General features: G+C 40.2%; 1 protein-coding gene and 1 pseudogene across 3 annotated transcripts in view; both read right to left on the bottom strand.

Moving 5' to 3' along the window:
* LOC137968006 (uncharacterized) overlaps positions 1-11,033 on the bottom strand; it is a 136,243-nt gene that overhangs the window by 23,392 nt on the left and 101,818 nt on the right. The window contains exon 1 of one of the 3 annotated variants that reach the window (XM_068814616.1): positions 2,083-2,146. The exons of 1 other annotated variant lie outside the window; for it this stretch is intronic. The gene's annotated coding sequence lies outside the window, so the exon portion shown is untranslated. Of the gene's footprint in view, positions 1-1,570; positions 1,766-2,082; positions 2,147-11,033 lie in introns of those variants that run through there. One more of the 3 variants, XM_068814615.1, reaches the window with a different exon arrangement.
* LOC137968386 (hyaluronidase-1-like) overlaps positions 7,974-11,033 on the bottom strand; it is a 32,854-nt pseudogene continuing 29,794 nt past the window's right edge.

The raw sequence follows: 11,033 nt of genomic DNA, 5'->3' as shown, positions 1-11,033 counted from the left end.
ATTGACTTGTTGTGCCCGATTAATGTTCTCAAAATATAACAGTTGCCATCTTCGAGACGGTTGCGTTGACCCGTACCTATGCCTACAAACAAAGGGCCACAGTATTCGAGTTGAGGTAATATAAATGCTTTATAAAGTTTTATCATTGCATCATGAGGAAGAAAACGCCTTTTTCTTCTCAGAGCAGAAGCCTTGGCATAGGCTTTCTTTAGTTGATCTGATATGTGTTCTTTATAGGATAAGTCCTTGTCTAAAGTTACTCCAAGAATCTTAATAGATCGGAGAAATTCTATATTAAATATATATAACAATGTTTTTCTACTCAATATAGTTTCATATGGACTTTCAAGTCCATATGAAACTATATTGAGTAGAAAAACATTGTTATTACCGCTCCAGTAGTGTGGAGCCCTATTCTGGATTTATCAGTGTGGAACTCACCTGAAGTTATATATATATATATATATATATATATATATATATATATATATATATATATATATATCTGTGTGTGTATATATATATTCTATATGTATACAATGTGCCCTCCCAGTTGTCACCATAATGGCTTTATGGCAACTCCTGAACTTGGGCACAGGACGTACAGTATTGTAACGCAGATTCGACTTTTCAAAATCCTAATCGATAATTTCAATTAAACCAGATACTTCGTTTAGACTAAAACTCTTCACTCACGAATATTTGGAGGGAAATAACACGTGCACATTATTCGTAAACTCAGTTCCTTTTCATGGAGACTTTATAATGTGTAGGCATAGTTTTGCAAGTCAGAAAATATTTGTTTGGTCATTCTAGTGTAAAATGAAGTTTATTTGGGAAGCCAACAATATTTCTTTAAGCTCATCTACTTCGCATTTCGGTGAATCTTTTGCGTTCTTGATCAAATTTAATTTATGCCACAATTATTTACAGACAAGAAGCTATTTCAACAAATTTGACGGATAAAGATTTCCATCTTATATAGCGACTTTTTCTAAAAACAATGTTAAACGTGAAACGGCAAGCCGACGTTTGCCGTTTCATGTAAACGTGATGCTTAATCTCTCTATTAACTATGAAAGGCAAGAAGCATGACGCGTGTGCGCCGCTTACGCCACATTTATGACGGATATGTGACCTTGTAGTGGATCTTTTCCTCGAACTAACTCTGAATGTTGGTAATGTCGGATCGTTCATTAATTAAAGAAGGGAACGCAACCGATCACAGTCGATTGCCCGAAATTCAGTAAGACAAAATTACTGTATTCCTCCAGTCTCCAGTTGCAAATTTGTAGAAAAAATGTGATCTCATTGGCACTTTTACCACGACACAAATGTCGTTCTTGAAAGGCTTCGTTTGCGTAAATAAGTTTATTGTGGTGAAAATGAAAGTATAATTCTGCTAAGACTGCATGGTGTGTTGAAAATTTCAAATGCGCTGTGTAAGTGTGTGAATTTCAGTAAGAGCGGCGCATTTCCGTGTTTTACAAACTATCAGCGACTCGTGTCTCCTCTCCAAGCCAATTCAGTTGTGAGAGTCAACAAAGAGTAAACACTGACTAAGTCTTACCTGTCGAGTTTGCTTAAGAGCTTGTAACCCGCCGATCTCTAACCAAACAAGAAACGTCAAGTAGGACGAGCGGCACGCCTTTGGTATCAGTAGGATTGGCTTTGCATGAAGTACTCTTGGTCGAATATTCGTGATTTGTAAGTAGGCGGAGCCCCCACAATCCACGATGTTTATGAACCGTTTTGTCTAAGAAACGAAGCAAACAATTATTGATTGATATCAGAAACTCATAAGGGTTGAAACGTGTAACGGCCCCTTGTGTGCTGAGAAACAACCTTCCGAATATTCAATTTCCTAAGTACCGTATTTGGAACAACAACAGCGAGGGGTTTCCAAATATGGTACTTAGCACTGAAACATTCAACCAATCAGTTCGCACTGAATATCCGGAAGCTGTGAACGTGCGTTACACGTTTCAACCCTTATGGGTTTTTGTTGATATATCATGTGTATGTCACATGCAACTTTTCTACTGGCTTTGCTCTAATGAGGAACATTGACTTACACCTTACCTTTTGACTTTGGATAAAAGCTTGTAGCTCGCCGATCTCTCAATAGCAACCAGGAAGACGAGCGACACATAAGTATCGGTACGACTGACTTTGTAAGGAATCAATAATTAGGGGTATCCCCCAACAAATGCCTCATGCATCATCGCGCAGAATTCTATTGTCTTCCGTGACATTTACTTGCAGTGCGAAATATGTGACAAGTCCGGCATAAAGAAACACGCATTCAGCACTGGTGGGATATGATTGGTCAACTGATTTAGCTTTGGGAATACTAGAGTCCCTTCGCCGAATTCCGCAACTGTCAATCAAACGTTAAGATGAGCAGAATAAATTTTCAAGGTGCGGAAAGTGAACAATAACACTAAAGATTAAAGAGCGGACTGTTCGCTTCATTGAAAGTGACATGGCAAACAATTCTTTTTGTTGATATGAGTTTCTTTGGTTCAAAAGACCATCAGAATCAGAAGTGTTTTAGAGAAAAGCGTGGAAAGTTTTAGTTACACGGGCTTAATGCTTGCTTATTCCTCATGCTTTATCTGCTACCGCTACCCAGAAAAATCTTGAAATAAACCATCGCAATGTGTAAATATCCGATCGACCTGAAGAGGGAGTTCACGAAGCATTTTTCCGTTCATTGCCGGTTGTCTACACAGCCTCATCAAAGGAAAAGCCTCTTTCCCTTTATTTTTTGTCCGTGATTTGCTAGTGCCCCATTGGGAACGTCTTTTGTTTGTTGAAAATACATTCAATTTTCGATCCGTTCGAATTGAATAAAATATATAAAAGGATCACAAACACCTAAACCATTCAGTTGCTTAAAACTACCTTCAACACAACAATGTTGAAACGAGCGAGACATTGACCGCCATTTTCACAGCTATTACTGATTTCATGATTAAATAAGGCGAAACATTGCTATTGTTCATAGAGGCGGAGCTTAGAGTCCTTAATATGCACGCGCGAAGTTCAAAATGAATCAATTCAACTCCCAAAGGCCCTTAGGAAGGCGAGGAATCAAAGAGAGAAAATGTATGTTTCAGAAATGCTGGATTTGATACCACTTTTAGACATCGGATTCCCTTCATATGTTGCATGAGCCCTTTATACTTTTTAAGAAAACATATCCATATGCAACCCAACGTGTTGAAATCTTCATTTAGAAGAAATTCAGCCTCAAAGTTATCATACAGCTATTTCCCATACTCAAATTTACCCAAAATAGGTCAAGTTGAACACAAAATTGATACAGGTTAACGAGATGGTACCGAGTCAAAAATGGTTGTTATTTTATTTTGAGTATTTCTTCTTTTAAAGCCATATGCAACCCTTTCCATATTTTATATAGTTAAGCTGTAACAGAGTAAAACGCAGGGGGACCTTTCCCTGTTGCGGCCATTTTTCTTTATTGTCTCATGTCATTTGTCGTCTCGGCCTTTGAAATTAAGCGCCATTGCACCCGTGAATGTCCCGGATGTGTCATACAATTCTGCGCGATGTTCACTTTCGGTTGGCAGAAAAGGTGTTTCCCCTTTTTCTACGAAACCGCTAAGGAAGCAATAAATGATTTGATGAATTGAGCATGTGTATATCACATGCAATCAAAGCGCTGGCTTCGTTGTTTTACAACAAAGAAACACGATGTTGCCCACCAAATTTATTGTGTGACTAACATCGCTACAATATACGCCATATATGTGTTTTATAAAAAAAATCAAGTAAAGCTATGATTCTCGTAGTTTTGAACACAATTTTGGCAATTGTATAGAGAAGCCTAAAAAATTCAGGACTTCAACGCTGTTTGAATTCTCACGGGTTCCTCGCGATACCGGTGCGACGCTCTAACCAACCGAGCTACGAAGACACTGACGTTAGGAGCTGGTCATTTGTGGGTTCTAATTTTCCCGTGAGCAATGAATCAACGATGAAATGATATATGAAATGAATCACATATTGAACTGCGGATATGAAATCAAGTAAAGCTATGATCCTCGCAATAATAAACACAATTTTGGCAACGTCAGTGGCTTCGTAGGTCAGTTGGTTAGAGCGTCGCACGATAAGACTCCGATTTTAAGAGCCATTTACGTGACATTATTGTGTTAAACCCAGGCTCTCCCTTTCTCTCCTCAATTTCCGCGAAGGAGATGATAAACAGAGCCTGGGGATAGAATGATAGAATGATTTGCTATTAGTCTCTCCCCCACGGGGCTTTTCAGGACTAATTTTACAATACTTTTGTGGGAGACTTTTAGCCAGACTGCTTGTTACGCAGTTTACAATTAATTTTTATGGAAGTGAAAGATGCCCCCGTCCAGCTTAGGTTAGACCACAACACCGGGGACAACGTCCCCTACTCTTATCGAAGAGTGAGTAGGTTCTTTAACGTCCCATACTATTTAATTTCCAACAAGGGGTGTGAGACGGGACCTCCGGTTTACAGTCCTTATCCAAGAAGACTTGAAAGTCTAACCATTTGCGGATGTAATTACAAAGGCAGCACATCCTTCTCAGTTATTTTAAGACCCCGAGTGTTTGTCCGCCCGGGGTAGAACTCGCGACCTCCCGCATGACAGCCCGATGCTCAACCAACTAACCGGATTATCCTTCATTGCCAGTTTTCTCCAAATGAGGTATTATCCACCATTTAGATTACTCTGTCCCAGGACTTGTGGTTGCAGATAAAAATTAAAAAGGAGTAAAAGTAGTCCCTGGACAGGATTTGAACCCGAAGCACCCACTTTGAAGGAACTGTTCTTATCCACTTAAACCACCAAAGATCAAGTGACTGGAAGGTATGCCGATTATTTACCAAAACTAATTAGTATATATATATATATATATATATATATATATATATATATATATATATGAAGAAAGCTGGAAATCCAACGATGCAGTCACTAGGCAATAGCAGTGAACTACTACTGACTGATCCTTTTGAATGAAAAACTTATGTACCGTGAGTGGGGATCGAACCCGAGTCCCCCTAATTAATTACTAGTCGGGTGTGCTAACCACTGCACCATCACGACAACCCTGCTGGCAACAGAGCAATCAGTGAAGATGCTGGTTAGCCACGGGGTTCCCCGGCATTATTTAACATTTAGGAACAGGACATACATCGGATCATCCAAAGGTGATTCGCAGGCTACCAGCTAATTAGTTATACTTTCCAGCCTTCTTCATACATAAAGTATCACCTTCGGGTGATCCGATGTATGTCCTGTTCCTGAATGTTAAACGCCGGGGAAGCCCGTGGCTAACCAATAACCTCACTGATTGCTCTGTTGCCAGCAGGGTTGTCGTGACGGTGCAGTGGTTAGCACACCCGACTAATAACCAGGGGGACGCGGGTTCATTCAATTCATTCAAAAGGATCAGCCAGTGGTAGTTCACTGCTACTGGCTAGTGACTACATTTTTGGATTTCCGAACTACTAACTGATCCATTTTCAATGAAAAACATATTACGCCTTGAGTGGAACCGAACCCGCGTCCCCCTGGTAAGTTACTACTCGGGTGTGCTAACCACTGCACCATCACAACCACCCTGCTGGCCACAGAGCAATCAGTGAGGTTATTGGTTAGCCACGGGGTTCTCCAGCGTTTAACATTCAGGAACAGGGCGTACGTCGGAACATCCGAGGATGATTCATAGGCTACCCTCTAATAACAAATTGTATTTTTCAATCAACAAGGCTGGAATATATTGTTAAGAGGGTCTCTCGAGCTAACAGCGCATCTCTGCCCCCAGGAGGATCTAGGATTCACAGTCCAAGCCTCGTTGAAATGTAGTTAATTAATAAAGTTTTAAAGGGACTATGGACGGACAAATCCTGAATGACATTTTTCTCCAATGAAAATGTCATTCAGGGGTTGTCCGTCCTTGGTCCATTCAAAACTTCATAGATATATATAATCATTGACGAATAATGGCTAAGTCTAAGGCTTGATTTTAAAATGGTTAGCTTTTTCTTGAAGGTTGGTAACCGACATTTTTCACTGTGTAAGCTTGCTTCTTAGTGGGTGTTTTGGAAGAAAAGTTATTGACATTTAAAAAAATGAAATCCTTGAAGTTACTGATGTGCTTGTCTAGTGGTTACGTAAAGGGGTATGAATCAAATGTTCCCAGGTTCGAGTCCTGCGAGTCCAGACATTGGGTTTCTGATTTTAAAAGAAATATGCTGGCAATACGGTCAACACTACTTTCCATCCCTCAAACTGACATTGGACATTTCGTAACAATTACACGACGCAATATCCCATGTTAATATTGACAAGCTTACCGATCTAAAAAGAATGAAAACAGGCAGGATTACAGCTTTAGTTCAACAAGAAATAGCGTTTCTAAGCTATGCCGCGCTGATCTACAGTATTTAGGTCTAAAAGCCCCTTTGAAGACGGTTAACTTTCAATTGTTTTGCTGGGTACTGCTATTTCAATACTCTAAAACATTCAGTTCTCCGGGAAGTTGTCTCTTAAGTCTAGTGGATATCGGAAACTGCAAGATGAAGCCATCGAACCGGGGTCAACTCTTTGCCTCGCCTATTGTGAATCTTCTCAGCTTGATTTAAAATCTTTGGTTCGTTGAAGTAGATTTGAAGTCTAAAGTAGACTGTACGTCGTATAAGTTGAATAAAAAGGGAAATGTCAGTTTGAGGGATGGAAAGAAGAGATGACCTGGCAAAACAGGACATAGACCTCTTTCACAATGGCGGCCAAATAACATATTCTTTCTAGCTTCGCTACGAGCAAATTTCAAAAGAATTTTGGTTCCAAATAAGGGCAGTAGTTCTAATTAACATAAAGACAAAAGAATGTAAATATGGTCGCTATTTATGGAAGTGGTCTATACCTGAGCTGCTTTAATTATTTGCTGACTAAAAAGGTCAGAGTAAGCGCGTGTCGAGTATGGGCAAATGCTATCTTATCACCTTGAAAAGTCTTGTATCTTCGGGCGCTTATACTTTCATTTCTGGTCAGTTTCTCTTTGGTGGTAACTTCACCTCATAAGACCACCAAGACGTTTACCTAAGCGTTTATTATTATCATTTTGAAGCTGGACTAATGCAACAGATTAAGGAAGTCCTCCTTTCAATTAACTGAGCCTCTAGTAATGTAAATTCGACAACCTCATTCCAAAATATGAGAGCTTGATTTCCGAAAGCAGAATGAGTTATTTAAATTGTCCTTCATCGGTACGCCCTTCTTTTGTCTCGGAAAAAAATTGGGTCTTTCAAGAGGTATGGAAATGGCACAGTAGTGAGCCTCCCATCATTGCGGCCCCGGCTAGATTCTCAGACTCGGCGTCCTATGTGAATTGAGTTTGTTGGTTCTCTACTCTGCACCGAGAGGTTTATCTCCGAGTACTCCGGTTTTTCCCTCTCCTCAAAAACCAACATTTGATTTTTACGTTAATTTGTTGATTTCAGTTTACAGTGGCCTCAATTCGTGCTCCAGCGCTAGAAGACTAGACACTGAAATAAAGTTCCTTTCCTTTTTCGAAAAAAAAAAAAAACAGTTTTCATAGAGACCGTACAATCAATTACCCTGGATGCCAGACGTTTTTTCTCCCTTAGAGCAACGAAATAGCGAGTCGCGAAGCGGCGAGAAAACCTCTTATACAGGCCTTTGAGAACCTCACTTCCATGCCCCGTTTGATTGACATTGAAAAAATTCATTAAATTGATACGTTACATAACCTACCAATCAGCATCTTTGGTTCCACGGTAAATTTGTCTTATTTACTTCCCTATAAAACTTTGATGTCGAATATGAAACGGCATCATATTGGACCGGCCTTCTCAAAGAACTCAACGGCCTGTACCAGAGGTTTTTCCTCGCCTATTCCGTCGCTCGGAGAGAGAAAAACCTCTGGCAGCCAGGGTAACAATTAATAGCATTCTCTACAAAGTTCTCACCTTCGCTTTTAGTTTTCAAAGGTGATAAACACTGACACTCATAATATATCTATCACTTATTATATATATATATATTCACGCTTGCGTTTTGCATCAATTCTAGTATCCTGAAAAACCTTTATTCAGTCTTTAACTATCATTGGTTTGAATAAGTAATTGATAATTAGTTGATTCCCGTGGTCAATTAAATACCGCTAATTCCTTCTTAATTCTGAACGTCGAAGGCTACAGTTTTTTCCACCCCATCCATTGTAGCAATTGCAGCTCATAAATGTCCATTCATGAGTCAAATCTCGTGCAAGTCCCAGACTTAAAGCTTGGAGATACTCCACAAAATTCCATTGAAATTTGCAACGTCCATGCGAGCTACAAAACCGCGCGCTACACTCTTGAGTGACGACAGTGAGATTTTTGACGAGTGGTCCAAGAAAGTTGTCAAGGTAAGTCTTTATTTCTATGCAGTCTGTCTTCGTTTTTTCCGATAGGTGATCTCCCCAGATGACAGCCACAGCTGCTCCCTGCTGGGCTGATTGGACTATAGTTGCTATTATATTTGCCTGATAAACAAAAACAAAAGCGATGACAATTAACAAAGTCGATTTTGATGAGTACCCGGAGAAAAACAATCAGAGTCAGATTGAGATTAACTGAAACTCAGCCCACATACGACCCGAAGCCAGGGTTGAACCCGGGTCACAGAGGTGGGAGGCGCGGTTGATGACCACTGAACCACCCTGACTCAATCCTCCTTTTCCGCTGCTGATTGATCTTTAGGGCTATATCTTTCTATTTTGAGCTCTGTAGAGGTTCACCCCTATTCTAAGAGGAGGAAAATATGTCTTGGAAAATTAGGACTGATGCGCTCGTGACGGTATTTTCTTCTTAAGTTAGATCGCACGTCAGCTATCGTCAGCGAGCATGCACCATGGGCAAATAGTAAATGATCAATTGGCCAATCAGAACGCGCGTTTTATCCAAGTTATGTTATAACAGTTCATATACCCGCTCTACCTAATATGGTCAAGGAACGCGTCAGCAATAAAGCGAACTGAAAACATTTTTGCAGCTCTGAGAAAAAAGTGGCCGACAAAAGCCGTTTTGGACCGGAATTGACCGAGGCAGAAATCGATGCTTTAGTCGACAATACGACCCCCGGGAACACCAGAACGACGGAGTGTAACTTGCTATTCTGGTAAGCCCTGAACTCTGTAGCTCGTTGGCTCTCTATCACGTCATATCCAGCGCACCCTCGTGGTATAATTGTTAAATATTTTACTGTGACTACGCTCGAGTATATCCTTGACTGAGGTTGAGGTTAGATTATGTTTGTAAACCTATCCTGTTGCAGCTCTCAGTTGGTGGGGACGAGCAAAAATATGGTCGAGATCAAGGAAAAAGGGAGCGCCAGAAGGATTACTTAGACTGCTAGCAGTCCCTGAGTCGAACCGTCGGCTTTAGTCAGTCACGCAACCGAGCCGAGGGGAAAATGGTGACATCTCCCCTCGGCTCGGTTGCGTGACGGACTAAAGCGGGCGGTTTGACTCACTCAGGCGTACACTTGGCGATCCCTCTGAGAGAGGTTTTCCTTTCTATTCAACTTACGCGACGTCCAATCTACTTCAAACTTCAAATCTACATCAAAGAAACAAACCTTTTAAAAATGCATAGAAAATTAAGAATAAGCGAAGCAGAGACTCGAACTTGGATTGATGGCTTCTCAATACAATTTCCGATATCACTATACTAGCGAGATAAGCTCCTGAGAAAGCGAATCTTTTAGAGAATTGACGTGGTGGTAGCCAGCCAACAACTGAAGGCTAACCGTTTTCAAAGGGGTTTTTAGAACTAAATATTATAGATCAGCTTAGCTTAGCTTAGCTCAGAAACGCTAATTCTTGTTGAACTAACATTCAAATTTTGCCTGTTTTCATTCTTTTTACAGCGGTAAGCTTGTAATATTAAGATGGGATATGGCGGCGTGCAATTGTTACCGAAATGTCCAACCTCCTTTTGAGGGATAGCCAAGTGTGCTTCCCCACTCAGAATGACTGCTAGCAGTCTAAGGAATATTGGGCAGAGGGAAGGCGGAGGGCTCAGTACTCTGTCGATTTTTTTTCTTGCGCTCACCTTTTCCTCGATCCGGGCCATTTTTTCGCTCGTCCCCACCAACTGAGAGCCCTGAACATGCTAATGTAAACATTGTCGACTTACCACATTCAAGTATATTTGTGAGATGGCATACGTTATGCGAATGTAAGGATAAACTGGGATAATCTGGCCATCCGATTTTCTGGAATGTCTAAAACTCTCCAGTAGTCTGAACTTAACAAATGAAGTGTGATTCAGTGTCCCAATATCATGCAGGTATATTGATGGAAATAGAGCTGAACTTGAATTGAATAGCCACGATACTTGGTCATTCCATTTTAATGTCAAATTACTGCAAGGTCCCGCATACTTTTCGTTGTAACAGTTTGGAAAGCCATAAAATCCCCAAGAAGACTTTGGTCGAAGCTTTTGAACAAAAAGCACAGTTCCTTCCATGAATTGTCAGGCTGCTGCTTCAAACTCTATCCTGGCTATAACCTCAGTTAACGCATCTGGCAAGGAAGGGTATTTCGTCTTGACCAACTCAACAGACTTTGTTCTGCAAGTGCAAATATGTAATCAATCCAAGTTCCAGCTTCAAAGATATATTGCGTTTTCACTGAACCTTGTAAAACAGACTAAAATATGCCCTTTAGTAAACAAGACTACTAGGTAATAAATTTATCTATAGTATTCATACATAGGGAAGATATCTGTTTACAGTAGTATAGGAGTTGGGGGTACCAGATCATTTTTTGATCTGTTACCAACCCAACTACATACTACTTTCCATATTATGGTTTCATATTTTTGATCTTATATTTTGGAAATCTATATGTTTTTTAAAATAATATTACCAAGTGAAAAACTACATGATTAAATATTCACGTAATCAATCAAATGGAACATGAAAGAATCACAAAGCATGAGACTCTCGGAAATA

The sequence above is a fragment of the Montipora foliosa genome, chromosome 8, assembly GCF_036669935.1.
Source record: "Montipora foliosa isolate CH-2021 chromosome 8, ASM3666993v2, whole genome shotgun sequence".
Classification (NCBI taxonomy): Eukaryota; Metazoa; Cnidaria; class Anthozoa; order Scleractinia; family Acroporidae; genus Montipora; species Montipora foliosa.
The sequence above is the reverse complement of the archived record's forward strand: the minus strand, read 5'-3'. Positions and strand labels throughout refer to the sequence as shown.